The sequence below is a fragment of the Anopheles arabiensis genome, chromosome 2, assembly GCF_016920715.1.
Source record: "Anopheles arabiensis isolate DONGOLA chromosome 2, AaraD3, whole genome shotgun sequence".
Taxonomy (NCBI): domain Eukaryota; kingdom Metazoa; phylum Arthropoda; class Insecta; order Diptera; family Culicidae; genus Anopheles; species Anopheles arabiensis.
In genome coordinates this window covers 28,321,961-28,347,006 of record NC_053517.1, presented here as the reverse complement: position 1 = coordinate 28,347,006, position 25,046 = coordinate 28,321,961, and the positions used below count along the sequence as shown (strand labels likewise).

At 44.8% G+C, this 25,046-nt stretch overlaps 1 protein-coding gene across 7 annotated transcripts in view; it reads right to left on the bottom strand.

Moving 5' to 3' along the window:
* Positions 1 to 25,046, bottom strand: part of LOC120908415 — a 119,687-nt gene that overhangs the window by 53,806 nt on the left and 40,835 nt on the right. For 3 of the 7 annotated variants that reach the window (XR_005741134.1, XR_005741138.1, XR_005741136.1), the window contains exons 1-2: positions 19,530 to 19,730; positions 17,949 to 18,685 (exon numbers count right to left, since the gene is read on the bottom strand). The exons of 2 other annotated variants lie outside the window; for them this stretch is intronic. The gene's annotated coding sequence lies outside the window, so the exon portion shown is untranslated. 2 more of the 7 variants (XR_005741137.1, XR_005741135.1) reach the window with 2 other exon arrangements.

The following is a 25,046-nucleotide window of genomic DNA, read 5'->3' as shown; positions in this document are numbered from 1 at the left end:
TTACGCTACGTGACTAACGTGCCTCCGACACGTTGTGCTACAAGCATCGAGCAATACAACACACACGCACGCACACAGATGAGGACGTACATGAATCGATGTTGCTCCACTCGCTGCTCGGCATCACTTACGCTGGTTGCAATGTCTAAGGGCGGGTCATGGGCGATAAATTTGGCAGTAAACGAGAGGGTTGCCCTGCATCTGGGCCTGAGGAGGTGACGAAGCACTACAAATCAATCTAGTGAGCTGGCGTGCAATATTGCCACCTCCAGGAGTACTCCAAGCATTCCCATGCAAGTTTATGACAATTATTGCCTGTCGAATCGACAGGACGTTTGAAAGAAGAAAATAAAAATCGTGAGAGCTGACTTTTAATGTGGTTCCCAAATCAACGGAGATAATTTTTTGTAGAAAACATCTTTTTGATCTCCAAAGTAAAAAACACTTTGCTACAAAATGTATTTGTTGTTGCGTCAAAGTTCGTAATTAAATATTTTTGCACACACTCTGCACCATCGTACAGAACGCTTCCATCCGACCAAACCCTGCTGGAATGCTGTTTATTCGGTACGTGACTGAGGTCATCGCTGTTATGTGTGTTCCCCATACGGCAGCCGTCCACCTTCTTCCACTCCTCGCCTGGTGTAATGTCGCATACGTGACGAGCATCAAGGGGTCAGTCACAGTTGATACTAAACTGCCGTAATAACTGCCACTCACGAACCTCCAATTCGACCGGACGTCGCCAGACAGGCCGGAGGCTGTCAGGTCACCGGGAGGAAAACCGAACCGAGCCGCCACCACACGGCCACATACTGCTCCGGCCTTCTGCACCATCGAACTGCCATACATTTCGGCCCTGGTCAATCGATGCCACCAACCGCTAGCGTTTATCGAACGGGCAGACGAAGGGAGTGACCTTTACGAGAGCTCAAAATAATCGATGTTTTATGATCGGTTGTTATGGTTGTTTAATTTAATAAAAAAACCACTGCTCCGGGTCTTGCCATGGCAATGTGAGCTCCACATTTCGACTCACCGAAAAGGCGCAGTAATTGAGTCTGGAACGAAATCGAATCGCACCATGCGGGCCGTCCAGAAATGGAACCACGTGCGGGCAGAAACGGGGCCTGCCCCGTGAACAGAAGGTGTGGAGGTGGCGCATTTTACGATGTTATTTTGGTGGCAAAATTGGTCGAAATGGACTGATCTCTGAGTTGGGTTTATTTTTGTTAGTTTTCATCGCTTCTCTCTCTCTCTCTCTCTTTTTTTTTCTCCTTATACCTGTTCTTATACTTATACCCTGTTCTCTTACCCGTTTTCCTAGGCAAAAAATGGCACTAGCTCTATGTATCTAGGAGATGCCGTTGGTTAGGAGGTTTGACCAACGGCGCTCTTATCGACCATGGTCACGAACGAATCATACTAAAAATTTAATTACTCTCGCTTGCCAACGACCTCAGCTTTGCCAAAGCAGCGATCAACTTTATAATGTTTGATGGTTTGGTTTTCAAAGCATCAAGAAGAACAGTGGTTTCCTTAAGGAACGGAAAATGAAAAGGAAATAAACCTTCACCCAAAGGCATTTTTTTAATTGTTCGACTAGTCGTTTAATACATTGCTTGAAATGGTAAATGATCTTTACGAAAAAGCGTTTTTAATAAACATCTGCAGGGTTTTTCCTACAAACTCAGCAACATAAGCTTCTTTTCGAATTCGTAAAATGCCATTACAACACTGTAAATAGGTCTAAAGAGCCCAAGTCAAATAATTAAAGTTGATATTGATATCGTACTGTGTGCGGACAACCTGATTAAAACCTGTCAGATTCTTTTAAAATTCTGCTTAATGTGCCACTTACATTAAAACCAATAATGAAAACCTTCAAACTGTTACGAAAACAATTTTCGATTGAATTTGTTTTACCTCTCTTGAATAAATACAAACGCAGCATTGCGTATTTCTTCTCGTTTTTCTCCAATTTCCTATTAACCCAATGAGCTGGAAAGGACCCAACAATGAACGTAAAACATCACTTCCAAAACAACCCTGTCTGCATGTAGCTGTATAGCAATGTCATCCAGAAACAGCAATAGGGGAGAAGAAGAATGAGAGCATATTACCGACACGGGGTACAAATTATTAATCCGCTTGGAAAACATATCATACATTAATCCTTTGCGCACCGGTGCACCGGTTGTGCCAAATGTGTACCGGGCCCACCGGCGGCGGCTTAGCGACAACGTACCCTCATAAACTGTAGTCAATTCAAGCAAGGCTTCTTAAAGCAAGCCTGAATTATGATATCCCACAACCCTGTCTGCAGCATGTGTGGCCGTGCAGTCTGGGGACAACCTTATTTTGTATGTGTGTGTGGGAAAGCTGTTAAACGCACGGTTTCCAATGTTTGTTACTGTCTGATTCTCTGGTTTGCTATTTTCGACATTGTCGAATTTGTACCGTCGTATTGTGGTCGTTTTGATTTCGTTTCATTTGCTGTATAGTGGTAGATAAAATTAAGCTCACGCAAGGGGGTTGGGGGGAGCGTCCCGCTATACAATGTGAGTCACAATATACAAGCTTGTAATTCTTTTGCTACACCAAAAACCTCACATGCTGTGCACAGAAAAGGTTTCCACTATTTTCCGTTGCCATGAATTGATTTTCTGTTTCCTCGTTGCCTCTCCTCTTGCATTGTCGTAGCCTCAAGAAAGGGGAGAAAACGAAATGCCTCTCGATTGAAAAAGTTTTTAACGAGACATTCAAAAACATTCCACCTTAGCGCATGGTATGTGTATGTGTGTGTGAGAGAGCCTGTCATGTTGCTTTCGACGTGCCGCACAATGACACCCCGACCGCAGCACGTAAGTGGCCTACTAAAATATGGTACAGCTTTTATCAGCACAACCACACCATTAGAATCCCGACGCCGAGCTACCACCTCACGGCAGGCACCAGTGCCAGCCCCAGGCCGTCATTACCATCCACCACGGTACCGAGTGGCACTTCCCGGTTTTGCGGCAAGTGTTTCCTTTACCGTTTGTGCAAGTGCATCCTCCTGTCAAGAGCAGCAGCAGCAGCAACACCGAGGAAAAAGCACCAAACCGATGAGCTAGGACGAGGGTACAAAGTTTGAAAAACGAAAACTTCCCACGCGCAGAAGCTGCTGCTCGTGCAAACGCTGGATCTCGTGTGGTTGTGTCCCGGGTGAAAAAAAGATCAGTAGCTTCTCGAGGAATGCAGTGAAGAAAGCGCCACCAAACACGCACACCCATACACACTCTAATACACATTGTGAATACATAACCACGTTGCCGCCTGTGCCAGCGTACAAACGAACAAATTAAAGTGTACATAGCACCGCATCTTTGGTATGGTTGCGCGGTAAGGGGCGGTTTGTCGACTTTCGACGACAATTACAGTGCAAAGTTTTCTTTTATGCTCTACTGCTACCGGGTATAGCGACAACTGGGGCCCGAATTTTGAAGGCGAAGAGATGACAAGAAATGTTGACTTCAAAGCTCATTTTTCCCGCTTCGTTATCACCCTTTAAAAAGAGGGTGAAGAAAGGAATTTAAGGATTAAAGAGAAAGCACTTGCCGAAAAAGCTGCCCTTGTCAAGCCAGCTTACCGTATTATTTGCGCATTTTTGCTCCAAATCTCTGTCTCAGATATTTTTTTTATCGAATAGTCTATGGAAGCATCGAGCCTTTCAATTTTACAATAGCATGACTCAAACATGTAATTAATTTTGAAGAAAAAACCCGTGCAGAAAGCAATTTATTTTTGTTTCCAACATACTTCCTTGTCCAATATTGGGTTTCAAACCAGAATTTAAATTGATTCTCTTTTTTCAATTTCAAACATAAACTTAACGCATTGTTCGATAGACGAAAACAAAAAGTGGAAACTACTCACTTCACAAAACTTTGTTACTAAATTAAGTTGTGCCAACTTTTCCCAATAATCTATGGCGCCATTTTGCATCACTAGCCAGTAGAGCTAGCGAGAAGGAAACACGATCCTGGGAGACTAACTAAACTTTTCTGTTTTCAATTACCAGTACCGTCACAACGGAGCTACACTAATCGAAAAAAAGATAACTAGTTTTTGCATCATCAATAAAAATCAAGAATGTTTGCAAACTGCTGAAGATTGTTTTTGCTTTCATATTCAACAAAGCAACAGCAGACACGACACACCACGCTGTATACCATCCCAAGCGCACGCCATTGTATGTGCGCTTTACACTTCATTCCATTTCAAAATGAAAACTGTTAAATGAAGCTACAAAACTTTTCAAAGATTCCAACCCATTATTACTTCTTCAGGCGGGGAAAAATCGAGACAAACCGTTAGAACCAAGGTTGAGCTAGCTCTGTGTGCAGTTTTGTAGCTGCTTGGTGCGCAGCACCCTGAAGGCAAAAACAAACAAAAAAAAAACTACTCACGCACTGTTTCCGGTGCTATCTTCGAAAAACTATGTGCAACAATAATAAAAGAACAAAAAAACTGCAAACAAAAAAGGCATCCTACGTTCATTGGGTGTTTATGGTGAGAAAATGAAAACTGGCCAGAACAAAAGCGGCACTGCGTCCATGCGAGGGAGGAGCAAAAGTTGGATAATTTCTGGTGGAAGCGATGAAACGCCGTTCAAGCACGAGCAATGAGAATCACATTTTCTCTCCTCCGCTTCCTGCAACAGGAAAACTTATCTACAATTAGTTCACCGTGCGAGACGAAGGTTAAGACATCACGGTCCACGGTGTCCACGGTGTCCGATTCTCGCCCGAGACACGGTGCGCACAATTGGAAGATAATATATAGGGTGCAAAGGAACGCAAAAAAAAACTAATTAAAACTTTCTTAATACCAATAACAGTTTGACCGTCGCCTTGGCAATGCGCTTAACCGCTGCCCGGTTTTGGCCCCCTCCCCCCGCTCAGTTGAACGTCCTTGGAAACTTCTGCACGAAACTGGGTTACGTTCGCTAATGTTTGACGAATTCTGGTCTTCCTTTGCCACTGCCGTACCACGGTCAATATTTCATTTAAATTCCTTCTCCTCTGCAAGCGTATTGATGAAAGTAAAAATATTTTTCTTAACGAAAATCGTCCATTACCAATACCTCACTCTAGCGCTTATTCTTATCGACGCTCACCGAACTTCGAAAGCCGATTAACGCCACTAGAGCGCACGTGTCGTGATAAACAAATGCAAGATACTGAAATACATTGCGCATTTTTAATTGATTCCACTTCTTCTGTTTCGCACGTCTGCCGTATTTTCCAAGCCGGAGCAAACCTACAACACGCCAGACCCAATTGACAAGCGGGCATCCACGCGCATCGAGGCTATTGATTTTGGAATCAGAAACTTTGGCTACAACATAAACAGAAATACATCAGATCTGTTAGATTTCGGAGCCTGCGAGGAACGTTTACCCGTGACCGCACAACCGCAACTCACACACGCCTCACTCTAGACCGGTGGGGTAAGAGAGAAAGGGCTTCCGCATAGCGCTGTCAGAAATGCTGTTAGCCGCGTCGGTGGGTACAGACTTTTGCTAAAGTCAATATTGTGTTTTCGACGCCTTCGTCTAGCTGTAGTTACAACAGCTGTACACATTGTGGTGTCATAGATGTGAGAAAAATCTGAAAGAATTTTATGTTTGATGATGATGAGCTGTCAAACGTGAATCAGGTCTTCTAAATGTCTCGTGCAAATACAGATACAATCCATTTTTGTCGGATCTGCGATACTCATTTACGACAGTTTCACACCATGGCACCGATTATTAATTTCTTAGGCATCAATTATTAGTTTCTTAGTTTAATAGTGACAGTCACTGTTACTAGCATATTTTTGTCGTTGTCTTTATTTACCACCACCGAAAAATTTAATTTAAAAAAAATCCTTTCCCTTGTAGCTCTCCGCAAAACCTCTCATGTAGTCCTCAATATCACCAAACGCTGAATGCCATTCAATGGAAGCAAACGGAACGGTTTAACCAGGCCTTATCATTTACATCTCATTTCCTATCCTGGCACAAATCAGCATCACCTCAACACCCCCCAGTGTAGCCATCCAGACCAGAAGAAGGTAGCAGATTGGAAAGACCAAATGGCATAACAAAGACATCTCCAAACTTTCTCAATAAATGTCCGATCATGTCTTCCCCACTGGACACCGAATCGTACGCAAGTCCTAGGAGAACGAACGGGCAAAGCCAGAGGTAAAACTTTTCTCATCATACCAATGCATCTTTTGAGGCAGCGACAAGAATTTGACCACATTTGCTCTCTTACAACCGTCCCCTAGTGCTTTCTGTTTGCATTTTATTATAACCTTCACGCAAATGTTGCGTTCGAGAGCAGTAAACATGCTCCCAACCTTTAATCTGCACACAAAAAACACCAACACTGCCCTTCGCCAACAAGCGGGAACTTAAGCGTTGACGCATTTGACCATGACTCTGATTATTGTAGTGGGAAATATGCTGTCCACACCACGCAACAGCATCGTCAGCAGCAGCAGTAGCAGCAGTAACAGCAGTGGTAGCTACAAGGCGCTGTAATTGTATGAGTGTCACTCAACGGGAGCATAACTTCCCGGACATCGGAGCTACAATACGCTCATGTCCTTCGCTGGACGTGAAATAGTTTGCTCGGTCTACATGGACACTTTCATTCACTGGTGGGTAGAATTGGAAAATGATTGCACTATCCTACAATAGTTGCACGCAGGAGGTTGTTACAGTGAGAAACACAATTTTGGTAACATGCAACACTTCTGAACGAATATTTAAACTCTTTATTTATTTATTCTTCGGAACAGTTTCAACTCTCCTTTTTGTCATCCATCGAAGGGACTAGAACAAATTAAAATACAATATCTCTTAGCACACGAGTACTGCTGCTAGTTTCTAACTCATTTAGTTTTGACATGTTCCACCCAATTTCAAAATCCTGACCAACTGAACTGTTCACATCTGAATTGAGCCATGTAATTTCCAGATACAATCTTGCGACATTCCGGGACCAGACTTTTCAACAACTTTAACATTGCTTTGCGAAGTAATGAACGCAGTAAATGAGAAGCGGCCACTGTTAGCCAAGACCTGCAATGAAAGCAAACGAGCTTTTTCCAACTATTGCCCAGACATGCTCAAAATATTTCAACCATCCTTTCCACGGTGGAAAGCGACCGAAACGAACCGCTCGCAGTATTTCTCGGGCCACCCGTTTCCATGTTGCTGTGTGCGCACTGAACCTACCCTAAGCTGGTGGACGACCTAGCAACGGTGGCGGAATAAATGTCAGCAAAATTTACAGCCAGCTCCTCCATTTTAGCACACGCGGTGAATCTCGTCCCGTTGCTGAGTTCGGGCGTGCGGTCGTTATCTTTCGATGCCCAGTGGCATATTTCAACATTTCAACTCCGAATGGAGAACGGTGAAGGAATGCCGCTGATATTACGCTACGGCTGCTGCTACTGCTTCCATTACCAGCTAGGTCAATGCTCACATCAGGCCAGCGGTCAGGAAGAGGTTGTCAGCAACCGAAGCGAAGGATATCCTTTTCCAGCCCGGTTGGGAACCCATCGCACCCGTGCCGGGAGATGAAAATTTTGCTTTCCTTTTCAAGCTACAAATAAAAAGAAAAAAGTGCACCACCAGTTCCGATGTATTTGCAGGTGTGCTAATATTGCGCCCACTCCTTCCCTTTCCCTCTCTCTCTTTCTCTCTCTCTATATCTCTCTTTCTCTCTATCTCTCTCTATCTCTCTCACACACACACACACATACATACTCTAATATTTCTTACGCAGGTTTATTTGTCTCGTCCTTAAATGCGCATTTCAAGCGCGAAAGGTAGTGCGCTGAAGTGTTGGTTTTGCGCTGCGAGCTAAAATAGAAGCGGAAACTTTCCAGCTCACGGTCTGGAAAAGCTTCTTACTTAATTTGATCACATTTTCGAGCGAGTGCGGCCCTCTCTATTCTGCAATGACCGGTGCGGTCTTCGTTTCATTATTTCACATTTTGCTAACCGAGCCGGCCAGTGCAGCAGAATGTGAACATTTCTAATCGTCTGCTGGTGGCGGGCTACAGACGTAGAGTGCTTTTTCCGGTGCTGAGAGTAGATTGCGAATTCGGTTTGTATTATTATTTCTTTGTGTTTTTTTTTTGCTGAACATTGCTTGTAGGGAATTACCCTTTAATAAGTTCACATCGTTTGATTTTCTTAAAGAAAAAAAAACAATAAAAAACAGATGCATTCAGTCAACACTCCAGTTTGCTCACAATGCTTAACATATATAGGCATTTAGAAGTAAAATGTTTTTGTTCTACATCTGCTGTGGAAATTGCTTTTTATTATTGTGATTTTCATAAAATTACTATCAAAACAAATTACCATTCATTACTATAAAATGGGAACTATTATGTTTAAGTAAAATAATAAAATCATCCTGCATCGCTGTTTGTGACCATAAATCAATTCCACAAGCCCCCAAGCTGAAATATACACAAAGGACGCCACTTTCATTAAATTACCACCGCTATGATTAACGCACAATGCAGCACTTTTACTGCATTACCCAATTCCGTTGTGCCGTGCGATTTTTAATGGTCCCTACGCTCTTTTTTCCCTCTCCCGGGCGGCGAATTGTTTCAAAAGTTTGTTTTCAGTAATGCAGTTGCAGAGACCGTGCCGCAGCTTCCGATGGGAGTGTGTAGGTTTTGTTTGTCGCAAGCTCATGTGTGTGTATGTTTGGTTTTGTTTTACGCGCTTTAATGTGCACACAAACAAGACCAATTATTGCACCCCTGTGTAGGCACAGGTAGGAACGCTTAGTAGTGTGTATCGTCACACCCAACCCAAAAACCTCGCCTTTTCATTGTTCCGATGTGATTGTCGGGTAATTTTAATTTATGGCGTAGCGCGTGTAAACGGCCCTACTTTTATTATTTGCAGTTTGAACTCGTGCAGTTGCTAGGGGTTTTTATTCTTTTTTTTTTTTCACCGACAAAGAGCAATTAAAGTCAAACAAAGTGATGCATTGTTAAATATTATTGTTCAGCGTTTTTAGTATTACTTGTGAACTGTTCAAGAGTTCCTCGAAATACGACTGACCTATTACATCTCTGAAAACTACACGGCAAGTTGTTTTATTACGTCGCTCAAAGCATCCCTTTTTCAGCACATTCAGCAAGGGGTCGAGAAAGGGCAAAACCATCGGCAAACCAACATTTTGACAATAATCAAGCGCATCAACAAACCTTGCTCCGATGACCCTCTTCTTCCGCCGCCACTCGTAACTGTGCCGTATGCAAATTCGTGGCCTTCAAACACCCTTTCCCCCTCTTCGCTGTAAACACGCCTGCCACGGTCCGTGCTACAAGCACACGCTACAGACACATTTATTTATTTGAATTTATTATCAAATTATCGCACACTTTTGCTGATGGAATTTATTGAATTAAGGCGAATCATAATGGCTCAACGACACTGGGCACCCAGTCGTCCCATACACTACCATCCCAAAGGGAGAGGCTGGGCACTTTGCTGCCAGTACGATGTGGATGTGTTTGTGTAGCGTACACGACGACGACCATTTCCACAAAGTGACGCTGGTCCCGGGTGGCAATTCCCGAGCGATGGTCGGCTCGAAGGGCTCAGCGAACGCGAGGGGTAAAGAAACACTGCTGCCTTTTTTCGTTTACGCAAGCAGTGCCCCAAAATCGAGGTGGAAACACTGATTTTTTACCGCCCCTTCCATTCGTACCCGGTCCCTCCCTCCTCCCGCCGACAGAGCGAACAGCACTCCGGTACACCTCTGGACTTCGAAGTCGCGCCGCCAGTTGGTTGAAAGAATGTTCAATTTAAAATTTATGAAATCCCCATTGCCAGAGCATCCTTTATAGAGGACGAAGCTCTTTTTGTAGGGATCTTTTTTTCTCAAGAAAAAAAAACGCAAACCCACAGAGCTGGGATGCATTTGAGTGGGGGGAAGTAAAAGGTAACGGGGGGTGGTTTGTATACCAGGAGGAGCAATTTACGAAAACGGTGAATCGCTGCCATCAGCGTTTAAGCTCAATTGTACGACGGCGTACGTGTCGGAAGTGACTTCCCCAAGGGCGCGCGGGCGGCTCAAGAAGCCGCGATCGCCAAACAAAACGGACAAACGAACCGGAAAGAGTGCACGAAAAAGGGCGGGACAACAAAAAACACTGAATGTTTGATAAGTTTAATGATACATTTCACATCCATAATGTGCTGTCAGAAAACGTGCACCCGACAGCGAAATGGACTTTGCGCGAAAATCCGCGCACCCCGGCTGGAGCGCCCATGATAACGCCCGTCAATTGTCAGGCTCAAAGCTGGCTCAAATCCGTTCGATAAAACCATCGCACTGTAGCCTCTGCGCCCGTTAGCCTCGCTCCGGTTCGCGCTTACGCGGGTTACGTCCTTCGGGTTCGGTTTGAGTGCCAACGGACACCAGGAACGTGATTATGAATCTAAATGACTTTTCGCATAGCCAAATCGACGGTATGGTAATGGGGCTCCGGTAACAAAGTGACAATAATTTCGTGGCCAAAAAGAAAAGTTCGATTGGTTCGATGATAAATTGCCCCAGCATGACGAGTGTCCTACGCTTCCAACTTGGGCACCGGACGTGATGTTGAGCGCGTTTAAAAATGGTTGAAAAAGTCGACAAAAAGCAAGAAAGTTACTGCGAAATTCGAATAACACATTCAAGTACTCAAAATGCCGTTCTTGCTCAAAGCACATCAACGAACCTTACCACATGTTCAATGTTAAAATGGCGCATGTTAAAAGTTAGCAACTTGAATTCTGTTTTGGCCCCACACAACCACAAGCAACCCACACACCCATAGATATATTGCCAATATGGTTTCCGTACGTTGTCTGCACAATTTTTCCATACGATTAATTTTCTCATACCAATAAAAACGCCTACTCATGATCTTCTCCTTCAAGCTACCCATCCGGCCGGATAAGCTCATCCGTAACTCGTTTCGTTTACTGACATGAGATGAGCTCGATTTATAAATGGGAAGTTTGCGTTGGGCGCAAGCAACCATGAAGCACAAATGATGGAAAGAAAAATACACCCTATATTCCCAGCAAAAAAGACAGCCCATTCCCTCCCAATTCATTCCAATCAATCGAATATGCTAATGTTCTTCCTTAAATGTGGGCCCCCGCCTATCAGAGTTCTGGTATCCGCCCGAGAGCTGACTCTTTTTTTTTTTCATCACCAAAATACCTTCCCCTTTCGCAAATGTTAATCATTCAGCAGCATTTAACCGTTGACGAAAGTCATTTTTCTTGCCCCTGAAAACTGAATGAAGTAATCAAGCCAAGAGGATCAAACGTCGAACGGATGAATGGTTGGCGCTGGCATCATCCACCTTTCTCGTTTGTCGCGAACCTTCATCATGTGAAATTCTCGTCCTCGTTTCTCCAATCGCAACTAGGCAGCCCTTTCCCTTACCTGCCCCACAAACCCGAAAAAGAGTCGAATTGAATGTTTGACTTCACACTAAGGAGGAACGTGCCAAAAGCATTCTTTTGCAGGCATGACTTTTTGTCCCCGACCACCTCCTCTCCCTGACTTTCATTCTTTTCGTCGTTCGGTGGTGCCAAGCAAGTGTCCGGGCCGCTGTCACGGAGGTAATGGATTGAAAATTAATTTCAACAATAGGCTACATTCCTCCTGCACCTTCGAAACGGGTATCCCCATTCGTTCGAGTACGTTCGATGAGACATTCCCGGAGCGACGATATTGTATGTATCGATCGGTACCGAATGTCGAATGGGGTGTTTAATGAATGCAAATGCTTATACAACGAAACGAGGAACAGATTCGTTTCAGAAAAACGGATTGTAATGTATTCAGGCGCCTGGCTGAATGAACTTAATCAGTTTCGCTTACAGTGGGATTCATCAATCAAAGCTATGTGAACAAAAATAAAGTCTACCTTGATGAAGTTAATACTCGGTAACTCATTTCTAAGGATATTCCTTAAGACAAAAACGTGTTTAAATTCAGATTGTTCTATTTAAATGAACATAAATAAAAATTCAAACAAATCAACAACCACTACTGTAACAAGACATAGAGAAACAAACTCGTGAGAGAGTATTGTTTAGTTATCTAGGGAAATGTTTTTTTTTCTGCAACGATTGAGCATAACGCTTGGAAAACTAAATGCGAGAATATGACGATATCAGCTTCCGAAATACACTCACCATTTGTGTAGTCGAAGTACATGCAAATGATGGCTCTAGTTTAAAAAAAAAACACCATTCCGAAAATACCAAAACCTGGTCGATTGCTACCAACCGAAGCGGTATTCCATTTTTCGACTCCGTGACCTCGAAAAACTTCTGCACAAGCTGCGACGGTCCTGTGCTGTTGGTGGATAAAAATAGTCGGCCCGCATCGATCGTCTCCGTTGCTGCTGTGTGCAGTGCTGCAGCGTGCCTAGCGAGCAGCCTACATAGAACCTGGCAGAGGTCGGTCGGCTGATATCAGGCACCGGAGGAGAGTGGAGCGAATGTATGCTGGTTTTATGTACACTTGAGAGATTAAATAAAAACATCCGTTTTCTACCGATCTCTGACCTGGATACTATGGCAAGAGGCCGTGTGCCATGTTTATAGCAGGACATTCGAGCTAGGTATTAGGGGGGGAAACAAACACCACTACCAGTGGTTCCGGTGCAATCCAGCTTTGTGTACGGTTCAAATTGAACGCCACCGAAGCTGTGAATCGATTTGTACGAACATTTGTTTTGGCTGCATGCCAGAAGCCCGGGTTAGGAAACTCTTTACCGTTCTCCGAGCGATCATTTATTTACATCCGGATTGATTCTCCCACTTGCTCACGGGTAAACAAGAAGGATCTCGGACTCCGGGATACGTTACAACGTAATCAGGGGTATGGGTGTTGCCCAATGTGTCTATTCTCTCTATAATTTACACCTTGATGGTTTCACTGATCCTAAGCCTGGGACGAACACTCACCATATCCCCGATGGTAAGTGTTGAACCGCAAAATAGTGTCCAGGGAACGAAAATGTCGGTGTGTTCGACAGATCGCTCGTAACTAATTAGTCGTAAACCAATTAAAACTAATTAGTACAGCACCCCGGCTAGCACAGGGTGGTCACGCTCGTGATTCGCTCGCCTGCCCCCTTGCTCCCATCAAGATGTAACCCTTTCTATCCACACTGCTGGGTTTCCATGGTCGTTTTTTTATTAGCCACTCACTCAGAACATCAACCTGTCAAACGATTCCATCTATACGTTCATCGGGTCTTACTGTTTCACTTCAGCTTCTGGATCTGCGCGATGAGAACGGCGGCCACGTCGGGTGAGGATGGCCAAACTTAACCCATTTTTGGAACCACCGTCAGCTGGTTGGAAATGAGATTTTTAACTCACGCCGGGACATCCCGTGCAAGGGTTTCATCCCACCATTCTGTGCCGAGCGGATCTAGGGATTCTAGAAACGCTTTCTATATCACTTGCCCAGCGTTTCTTGGGTGAGTCTACGTCTTTGAGCTCGTGCAAGAAGGCGAAACCCTTTCATCGACCATCTGGGTACGGCGATAGCAAACAACTACGTCGACAACGGTGATTAGCACCGGGATCCAAGCCACTTATCCCACTCGTCCCACACGGTGCACCTCGGCAATGGCTAACGCTTCTTTGTTAAGCACAAAGCTTTGCCCGGGATGACTTTAACGGCCCAAGTGTACGATGCGGCTGCAACCCGGCTGCCAGCGAAGGACCGGGACCGACTGAAATTGCCCGGTCCTCGCTGCCTCGCAATAGCCGGGAGCATTTTCTTGGTTTCCCATTATTAATTGCTTTAATCGTGATGCCGAGCTTTCCGATGGGTAGCGTGTATCATGCTCTGCCTTCTTATACCTTTAAGCTTCGACGGTCCTGAATGAATTCTTTTTTGCTGTTGTTGTTTTCTGTCGTATTCGTGCTAATTTCAGAGTCTCCCAAGCGAGATGCTGACATTTCTCATTCTAGGGCGTTACAGCCTGAGCTTAAGAGTCTCCATCCCACCAGCAACTGTGGCTTCATTTCCGTCCGGTGTAATACATTCTCCACCAACACCAGCGCAATGTTCGGTCTAATAGGGGTTTCCTCTAGTGGGAGTACGATAAAATATTGATACTCCGAAGGGATCCCAGGGAGTCAAGCATATTAAATTCTTAAGTAATACCACACCGATGACACCGGTGTGCTCTTATCGTCGACCTGCTTGTTGTCAGGCGCAGACACACACACACACACACACACATACCTTTTCACCCAAGATAGCCTTTTTTTATATCTCCTGCACAAAGTACCCAACACCAGGTGGTAAAGCTGATGAGGCCTTTTTCATCACCAGCTGGCAAGAACACGGAAGCTTCCTTCGATGTTCCATCTCATCGGGGAAATAGAGAGACAGGGCGAATGCTTTAGTGAACTACTTTCACCACACGTTGTATCAAACATTTTACTGTCAGTTTAACGCTTGAGCCATATCTAGGTCTGGGGTTTCACTCATTGGCACCAGCTCAAATGCACACAGACTGCGTCTCGATGGCGTAAAGCCATCATCAAGGATTATCCGGTACTAGCAGACCGGAAAATTGGAAATGATCGGGTGCCAGTAACCGACCACGGCTTCCAATCATAGCATCGGTACAAGAGGGAGAAAAAAAGACATAAAAAACGGTCAGGCATAAGAAACGATGGTAGAAAATATCTCCCCAGCAGCGATAGCAAAAGAACAAATCTTTTCTCGCCGATATTGAACTCAACCAAAGAGAGGCCCGATCGGTATCGATGAAGCTTCCTCTTCTCGCACGTGCACATGTATGCCGTATGAAGCGTACCTTCTTTCGGCTCTTTGGCTGGGTATAGTTTTGGTTTTCTTGTTACTTTTCCCTATCACGAGCAACATGATCATCAACATTTTCTTCTTTCCTTGCGGTGCTCGAATACATGAATCGGCGTAATTTGAATAAACGGAAAATCTGTTTTCGCCCACAATTGAATTGAGCGACTGCCAAATCCACCCTACCACAATGTGTTTTTGCAAGACTCGCTTACGATGGCTTACTTGCCGCTGTGCCTTTCTATGTATCTTTCTGAACGTATTTATACCTGCATAGAAGCACAGATAACTAAGCCGGCCGGAAAAAAAACGGTGACTGTGTGAGACATGGTGGAAGAATTACGACTTCTCGCATAACCTACTACGTTCGACCACATCGTGAAAAAACGAAACGGTAAGACCGACCAGAAGCGTTCATTTTCCTAGGCATTTCGTTTCCCACTAGGCGTACATTTCGGCCGTTAAGAGTATGCTGTGGCTCGTTCATCACACCCCAGCCAACGAGTCAGAATGGGACGAGATAGTAGTAAGAAAAAAAAACGCCTTCGTGTCTTGGTGAATGATCAAATAGAAATTGTGTCAAGTCTTCGCCCATTTCCCATAGCGATGGATGGCCCACGCTCGGCCAGTGCAGCTCGTCAACGACCATTCTGGGCCGGAGGAAATTATTTTACCCACCTTTCGTCGTACAACAAGCTGAGAGATTCGTAAAATCAACATAATGCTGTGGGTATACCGTGCGTCCTTTCCCATCCTCTAGGGCAACACACCGTCACTATGGCTACCAGGCGACAGTCTAACTGTCAGCAATGGTAAGCAAGAGTGAGGGAAGTCATTATTGTTGTGTCAATATTAGCTGTGCTTTAACTAATTTGTTTCCTTGCGTTTCGCACTGGCTTGTTCGGTCGAAGGTACGCAGAGGACTCTAGGACTAAAAACGTACATTCGTCCACCAGAATGATGACAATACCTTTTACGATACAGCCCATCGATCATGCTACATCATTGTTTTGGCATTACGCTGAGCCCGCTGGGCCGTCGGATTTGTGGCTTTTCATGATGCGTTTTGAATGCGGACTGAAATCAAATATAAATTACTGGCCACGGAAGGCGACACCGACTAGAATAACAACAGTGGATTGGTGCGGGCATAAAGGCATAACTTAACATATTTGGAAATCATTTATTGTAGCCAGAAAATTTGATATTTAAAAAATACCACCCGTTTTGCCATAAGCTCATTTTAAAAACAGCAATCCTCTCTATGCACATTTCCAACCAACATATACGTCTACGATTGTGATTACAAAACGAACTGAGTTCCTCAAACATGCTTCAAAAAGCTTATATTAACATACCTGTTTACAGCACTAGCTCTTCTCGGAAGCATTTAATACATTTTGTATCTATCCTTTGCACAAAGCCACGGCATAAAAACAACCCTCTTCCTGTTTAAGGACACTCTGACATTCTTCACACAATTCCAGTTAGCGCCAGCAAGTCTACTCTGTCGCGTTCCGTCGAAATAATAACTCCATAGTACCTTTTTTAGGGCAAACAATAAAGGCGCTGAATGGTTAAACAATCCGGAACTTCGCCAGGATAAATACGCTTGGATGGAAAATTCAACAAACCGTCATGCATTCCTTGAAAAAGCTATTTTGGAAGAAACCCTCACTCAAATTCCGTGAAAGTCCTTTGGATGCGCTTGGTTACAGCAGTAAAAAAGAGTAAACAATCAGGCATTCGGTCAGGTAGCGACAGCAATAAGAAGAGCATTTGCCATCTATTTATTTGCTTCTTGAGAAAAAAGCTGTCAACCTTACATGTGTTAATTACATTGCATCACTAACAATGCATTCATGGAAGATTATGGATTACATGAAATACATAGTCATTAAACGTCATTAAGAAAAGAGCACAGACAACCAAGCCTATGAGATTGTTTAACCTATCCGATTTTTAGGACTACCGTTTTTAGGACAATACGTTTATGGAGATTTGGTACATTAAATTTCCGTTAGATTTGAACAAATTCCAAATGTTCTCTATTTTTGAGATGCAGGATAAGTTATGCTTTAAATAAGACGTACTATCATCAACTCTAGAATGGCTAGATTGACCATCAGGAACATCTTTTACTCCATAGAACACATGCAAAAACTAGTATAATGCCCACAATCTGGTGCACATACAACGTTCAACAGGTTTGATGCCCGGACAGTGTGATGTAAAATCCATTCAATTTCATTCGTTAGTCATATCCAACCATCGTACCGTAACACTTGTTGGATTCTCATGGGCATTCGAAATCGCCAGACATTGATTCTCGCGCAAGTACCGTTCCCAGGGCGCATTCGAAGGATGCATCATTAATTTTAATGCGGCACGCTCGTTTGCTCCTCACTTTTCGACAGCTGCGTTGCCAGTTTTCGTAGCGATGTCGACCAAACGAACGACTCAATCCCAGCGTGATGCAAGTGGTGCAGATGACACCTCCGTTGCCACTCGCATATGGACATCTGTGTTTCATTATGTATTCAAATCATGTTTGGTGGGCCGTAAAAAAACTCGAAATAGCAGCGCTATTTAGAAACGATCGGTCAGTGAATTTCGGTCAGTGATTTTTTGAAAAACAATTTCCTTCTCAATAACCCAAGGCAATTCGACAATATTTTTCCTTTTCAAAGGCACTTATGTTGACGGACGGGGGATGGATTCAAGCAAAAACCCCTACACAACCGGGTTGATTGTGCTATGAAGGAAAATAGGTCAAAGAGAGAAAGAAAAAAACAATGATAAAAAACCAACCTTGAACGCGCCTGTAACTCAGACCCAACGTCTATCGACATAGAACTGCTGCCCTGGGAACTGTTTCAATCATCCCGAATGCCGAGGCCCATTAATGCTAAAAGATAATGGTCATAGATAATGCTCTTATGCCGAGGACGTGCGTACGCGTCGCTAAAGATCACGAAAACATAAACACAGACGACACTGAAATGAGATACTAACGGTTTCGGTTTGAAGTTTTCCCCTGCACGTTGGGTTTGAAGCTATGCTGGGCAGCAGACGATGAGACACTGCGCTACAATTGCTCTCGCTGTCTTCTCTTGCGTTCCCTTTCGCGCACTCTCTATCCCGCCCTCACTACACGTTATTGCAAACAACCCATCCGTCCGTCCGAGCGCTCGTCCGAAATATGGATGTTGCGTTTTTGTGTTGGTTTATTTTTTATTCACTCCACCGAAAATAACTAATGCCGCACACGCTCCAAAAATGCCAATTTACCATTCCTTCCCGACGAGGGGCAACCAGCAAAACTAAAAAGCACACCACGTACCGGCACCCCAGCACCCCCGAACACTTACTCATAAATATACATACACACTCGCGAACCTGGCGCGCACGACACAAATACAATCGATCACCGTGAGGCAGGTTTTTTGTGCTAACAATGACCGACAACTTGCCGGAAAATATGGCACTGAGTCGCGCTGACTACCACCGTGAAACACAATCTAGCTCGCTTGTTTCGCAAACATTGCCTTTCACCACTTTTTACCACATTTCACTACACTGCAGAGGTGCTGCTGCTGCTGCTTTCGGTTGCTTCTGCTTGGTATCTATTCCTGCGGCTGTTGTCTACTACTGGGACTTCTAAAGGACCGTGGCGTCGTGACGGCCAAACGGATGACATTTTCCGGCCGTTTCGGTACACTTTCACGCGTTATTTTTATTCACATTTTTTTCTAGTTGAAGAAGAAAACAAAAATATACCTGAAAACCTTCGAACAACGCATACACACTCACGCACACACTGTATCTATCGTTAGTGGACGTTACCATCTGTTAAGCAAAAACAAAAACTTCCCAACAAAAACACTTCAACGCTCCAATTTGCAGACGAGTAATTGCACGAAGCTTTGCACCAATGCAAACAAAAATTCTTCAAGTGGAATAATACATTACCAGAACTGTTTGGAGAGCCTCACCAGCCCAGCTTGAAACAAACAAAAAAAAACCGTCATGAAATGTTTGCCCTTATGACCTCCTGGCACTCAACGTACACAAGCAGAAAAAAAACTCACAAAAATCATCATCAAAACTGCACCTTGGCACCAAGACAAAATTCATGTCAGCCAACCTTCCATAAAGAACATTTTTCCCAACCCTAAGCAACCTAAGAGGTCGCTCCTCCTAATGCAGCTACAATACGTTAACCCTTTTTATTACACTTCCACCTACGACTGCCTTGAGGGCATTTGGGGCGCCATTGGAGAACCCAACGCCCCATATCAGCATCATCAACCTCTGATAGCTGTGTCCTTTGAGATCTCACACTGATTATCTTCCTTCACTGGCCCTGTACCACCACGAGGCACGAGCGTGCAGTAGGGCTTGCCTTGCTTTCACGAGAAATTGAGTTTAATGTCGGAACATTTGGCGCGTTTACAGCTCTGCACAGATTCTTCACGTGGACAAGGCTCACGTCTCCTGCCGCTCATCATCGTATGACATTTGGCGCACCGTATTGGCAATGTGTTTTGCCACTTTGCACAAAACCTGAACACCTTCTAAGGCACCAAAACTCACACAGGACTCACTCGCAGCACAGTGACAGGATGGTGAGATCGGCAACACTGGCAGCACTGGTCGGTGGAGTTTTGGTAGTGCAGAAAACCTTCCACCACTGATAACTGACAGGATGGCGATAATGAACCACACACACACGCAGTTGCTACGAGAGCTACGAAAAAACCCGTCCACGATCGGCGCGTCAATCGGCGAGACTGAGAGTACTCACACTGTTTGGTGCTTCTGCCACCAACGAATGGAGGAAAAATAGGCAATGAGTGGGTAAAAGGGTCGGGTGGGTAAAATAGTGATAGTGAGCAACGGTACACCGACCACGACCTAGGCACGAGACGACGCTGCGTCGATTGCAAACGAACCCCAGCAGACAAGAATGGGGAGATATTCTCGTTCAATCGGAATGGCACTCACTCTCCCACTAAACACTCGCTTCCGTTTTGCGCTCAGCACGAACAGCTGAGCTCGGTGGGGGGTTGTTGTGCTCGAATTGCTCGCTCAGCACGAACTGCTCGAATAATGCTCCACGGTATGCACTAGACCTAAACAGAGATTATAACGCTGCGTACAGACAGTTGCTTTAAGTCGTGAGAGAGTGAGAGCGTCGCTTCCCACCATCGTGGCAAAAAAAAGTCCCATCAACTGCACAGGCATTCCTAACACTGAGAAAATGCGCGCTCGCACACTGAGTGCTTCTGTGCTAGAATTCAGTTCCCCTTCACCGAGCAAACGCTGAGTGTTCTGCAGCTTCGTACACGAAGCTGTCACTCACACTGTACCCTTCTTCTACGTTCTCTTTTAGTACGCCCCCCACAGCCCAACTGTGTATCGCGTGAGCCACCAGCCGCCTCCTTCGAGCTTGAAGGGTTTCTTTCAACGAGGACCGGGATTTTCTTTCCACCAGGGTTCGAGCAAAGCCCGGGATTCGGGAATTGGCTAGAAAGTCGAAGCGCGCATAGTTGACTCGTATCACCAGTTTCCCCACACATCGACGCGAGCGTTGCTGCAAATGTCCTCAAATTAAAAGCTCGAAAGCGCCGGAGCAACATCCTGATCCGTTTTCCGACGGTTGTGCTGCATTTAGTTAGCGGTTAGGGGGGCGGTACGCTAAACTGTTTAAAGATTATTTTATAGGCCAAGCATCTCTGCAAAGCACACATGTTTAATGTGAAAACACATTGAATATAAACACATTGTTGCATACGATAGGGGACTTATTATTTTCCGTAATCATCATTATCCTTAATATCAGCAACCATTTCATGCCACCACGGTTACACTATTCACACGAAACCATCAACACTCAGTGGCAGTGACTCCGGTAACGCGTTTAGCGCGTATGCTTTTGAGAGTCAATAAAATGTGCCAAACTCCTGCGCTCAGAAGTGTATCGAAAACAATCAAGCAATAATTGGGTTACTTCCGTTCGCTCTGCAAAACCGTACAACACCACGAACGAGCATGTGTGTGTGTGTCTGGCGGCGGGCGGTAAGTGTTCATTAGCAGTACGCTGCCAGTAAGGATATTCGATTGTTCGATACACATACACGTCATGTCACGTACTACCGGGTGCACCGTTTGCCTAGCGCCACCCGGTCAACCCTCCGCGTTCTACTACTGCTGCTAATGAGTCTTCTTACACCAGTATGCGGGAGGAGGATAAGCAGCGCGCACCACATCTCGACACGGTTGTATACTGCCGCGTCTACCATCACTCACCCCAAAACATGTGCTAATTCGGTTTCTTGTCAGCACGTTAGTGTTTGGTGAAACGGTGGCATGGTGTGTACGGGCGAACCACTTGCAAGCTGTCCCGTACCGTTTCGCTAACTCTTTCGACGCACAGCACGGAGTTCGGCTAAATGGTAGCTACCCAACTTTGCCCGGGAATCAATTTAAGAAACACTGCTCCCGCAAAAATCAACCCCGGTCGTTGTGAGCATCAATTACGTCCTTTTTTCATTCTTGGGAAACTCGTACAGTACCGACCGTCACTAACATATGGTTTCTGGGAGACAAATACGCTAAACACTACTCTACATTTTAGATCTCATTCTCCTGCTACTAATGCAAGGCAACTATTCGAACAATGTTGCAGCAAGCTCATCTTGCATTGCAAGTACTCGCCGTATTAGATGGGACCCACATTTTAACTGTGGGTGCGAAAACTTTTTATCAGGCACTGTCCTAGCTTCCCGAGTGGTGTTGCCAGCAAAAACAGCATGTCCCGAAAATTACCAACCAGCAAAACCGAAAACCCCGACCAAAGCACCAGCTGCGTTCGGAGAAAGTTAAATACTTCTAATTAATTACAATGCTCGCATCGTCGGTACATACACACTGCTTCTTCCAGCGACGAGTGCACCCGGTTAGCAAACCAAGCATGCCGCGCCACGGTGGACGGTCAAAGAAGTGTTCGGATCGGTCATGGATGTGTAGTCAGTTAGCCCCGGGGCAGGGAGCATTTGGTTTGGGGTTGTGTTAGAGGGAAATAACAGAAAAAAAAATCCTCACCAGAATAACCCGTACCGTACCACAGGGAAAGTTTGTTTGCATTCAGCATCACTCCCTACGGTGGAGAGATGGGGCGGCTAGCAGTAGTGGGCCACAAACTTGCACCACTCGACTGGAGGTTTTTGTGATAAAACTTTTACTACACTCTTATTTCATACACGCAGTAGCATCAACTAATGCCAACCGGCATTATGCGCGATGTGCTGGATCAACCCACTCGCTACTTGATCTCGGAACTCGATTGTAGGAAGGCATGGTGGCGGTGGAGGTTTGCAGGCCTGGCATTTGTGTGTGTATGTATGTGTGGGTAGGGTGCATGTGTACGATAAGTACTGCTTCAAAAATCTGCCACGGAAAACTCCGGGAAAAGGCATGAATAAAACACGTCCTGTACAAATGCAATCAAATCAAAGAAAGTGACACCGCGGCATTCGTGTGCCACTGATGAATCACGGAACAACGAAGGGAACGCCATAGATGATTGCTGTGGGTAACCACTTGTACAGCAACAGTAAAGAGGAGGAGAGAGGAGCAGCGGCAATAACACACTCGTGCCGTCTTGTAAGGAAAAGAAGTTTCACATCTCGGGCTGCTGCAGGCTGCTGCTGTGTGTAAGTAAAATGGAACAAATATGAATCTTTAAGGAATGACAGAGAGATTATGGGTGTATATGGGAGAGCTAGAGAGAAGTAATGATAGAAATAGAGAGAGAGAGAGAGAGAGAGAGAGAGAGAGAGAGAGGCGAGATGAATAAAAATCATGATGTTGTTGGTAATTAAAATGTAGGGTTTCAATTTACGTGTGTCATAAGCTTTGCTCGGTGGGTAATTGAATCTTGAATTTTATTCAGAAGGGATGGGTTTGCCGTATTGCTCAGTTTACAACATATTTTAGTAAAATCCGTACTATCTACCATAAATATCATTCATTTTTCATATCTCTGTCATTTTCACTTTTTGCTTAACGAACAACCAACACGAAACCTACCCGAATTCATGAGTCGAGGGCAGGCTGCAGATGAACAAGACCACTAAGTATAATGTTTATGAGTCCTACTCTACACCGTTGATAGTTCCCCTGCCCTGCGTCACCCAAGAAACTATCTTTCCGTTCCTTAACTTAACTTAAACTTAACCATTCCCATAGGCAACAGCTACAGGAAGGTAACATTTACATAGCATGTTAAGTTAGGAAAGAAAGAAAGAAAAGTGCTCTCCCTTTTCAGATTCTCACGGTCGCAGACACACAATGCACACACACGAACATTAGCAATAGATCAGGTACAAACCAGCTGGGCGGGAAGCTATTCGGAATGCGGCTGATGGGAAGAAAAAGGGTAGAGTATATCCAGCCTCTGCCAGCCAGCCATCCAGCGACCCAGCCAGCCACTCAAGCAGCCAGCACGCGTTAGTGGACGTCGATTTGTGCCGCACTGTAAGTAACGAACTGGCTTTCTCGCGGGGGTAACGGAGTGCAAACAAACGGGAAAATTCTCAAGGTCTCGTTGCGCTAACGCTAGAACGCTGTTAGGCTCACGTAATGGGACCGCCGAACCAAGTGTACAGAATCCCCACTGACATACACACACACGTACTCATGCTATCATGCTAATACCATACAACGTACGGAAGGACATACGTGAACATTTTTTCTGCTTGCTTTCTCCTGTAATGATTCAACCAACCAGCATTAAAGAGCACCAGTCGCTCGCATGGTTTTTTTTCACATTTCCACACAATTCACTCTCACCGTGGTGGAAAAAAGTGGGGAGAGGGAGATAAGGTAGGTGGTTTTGCTTTTCTCTCGCCCTGCTTTCCTTTGTCCACGAATGCTGTCTACTCCTGCGGCAATGCTCTTAAAGACATGCACATAACGTCACCGGGTGGAAAAATAACGCCATACACTACCGCCACCACTACCACTACTTTCCGCCCATCATTTTACCACCCTCCCTCTCTCCCTATGCAGTACTCTGCACTCTCGGTGCTTCAAGATGCTGCTAGATGATATCATCCGGAAAATTGGACTTTTCTCGCAGCCAGTCGACAGCCAGTCAACGCACCGCCTGGCCACTCCCATCAGCACATAAAGCCGGGTGAAAGTATGAATTGAGGGAAAACAAAGTCGTTCAAAAAATAGATGACAGCACCACACTAGATGGCAACCCGATTGACTTGACAGGGCGGAAAACCGACGCAACGACCGTTTTTTCGGACGATTTGGGCATGCTTGCTCACACTGTAGAAGCGCGCTATAGTGTCACGATATGTGACGCACGATTTGGGCAACACTGTGCACTGCAGCATCGGATTGTAGCTTATCAGCCATCAGCTGGCGCTCAGAATGAAGAGACCATAGCAGCCAGTTACAAAGCAATAGCTTGTTGTGTAATGAAATAGTTGTCTGATTTATTTTATTAAATTGGAGTGTTTTCGTTATGATTGCATGCAAATACACTAATTTAGGTATCGTTTAGTTCACTCATTGATGGACATGTTAAACCATGTCAAGAGTCGTATGTGCAGTAGGTATTCCTATTAAAAAGTAGACTTTTTCGGCTGACTGTAGAAAACAAACCAAGTGAAATTTTTTTTTCCTGAAACATATTTTAAAAATTAATTATTTAAGCTTACTTGCAAAAATAAATCTACCACCTTGCGAGCTACCTTTCATCAGTTATCCGGAACTTTCGCCATGGCGGACGAGGATATGCGTGTAGGTATGTTTTTAAGATCTACCTTCGATTTTTTTCAATTCCTCAGTTTAGCCTCAGTTTCGATAAAATGCAGCTGAGGGTCGATGTTGGACCGGTTCGCGGACTAGGGTGTCATATCGAAATTCGACCAAAATTCGCTTGAAATGACCGAATTGAGTTTTGGCGTCATTGCTTACCGCTGCGAAACCAGTGAATGTTTTCCATGTACAGGCGTCCCCCGAGTTACGACCCCTCGAGTTACGACGATTTGTAGATACGACGATTTTGATTTTGACAGTTGAAAGTTGTCA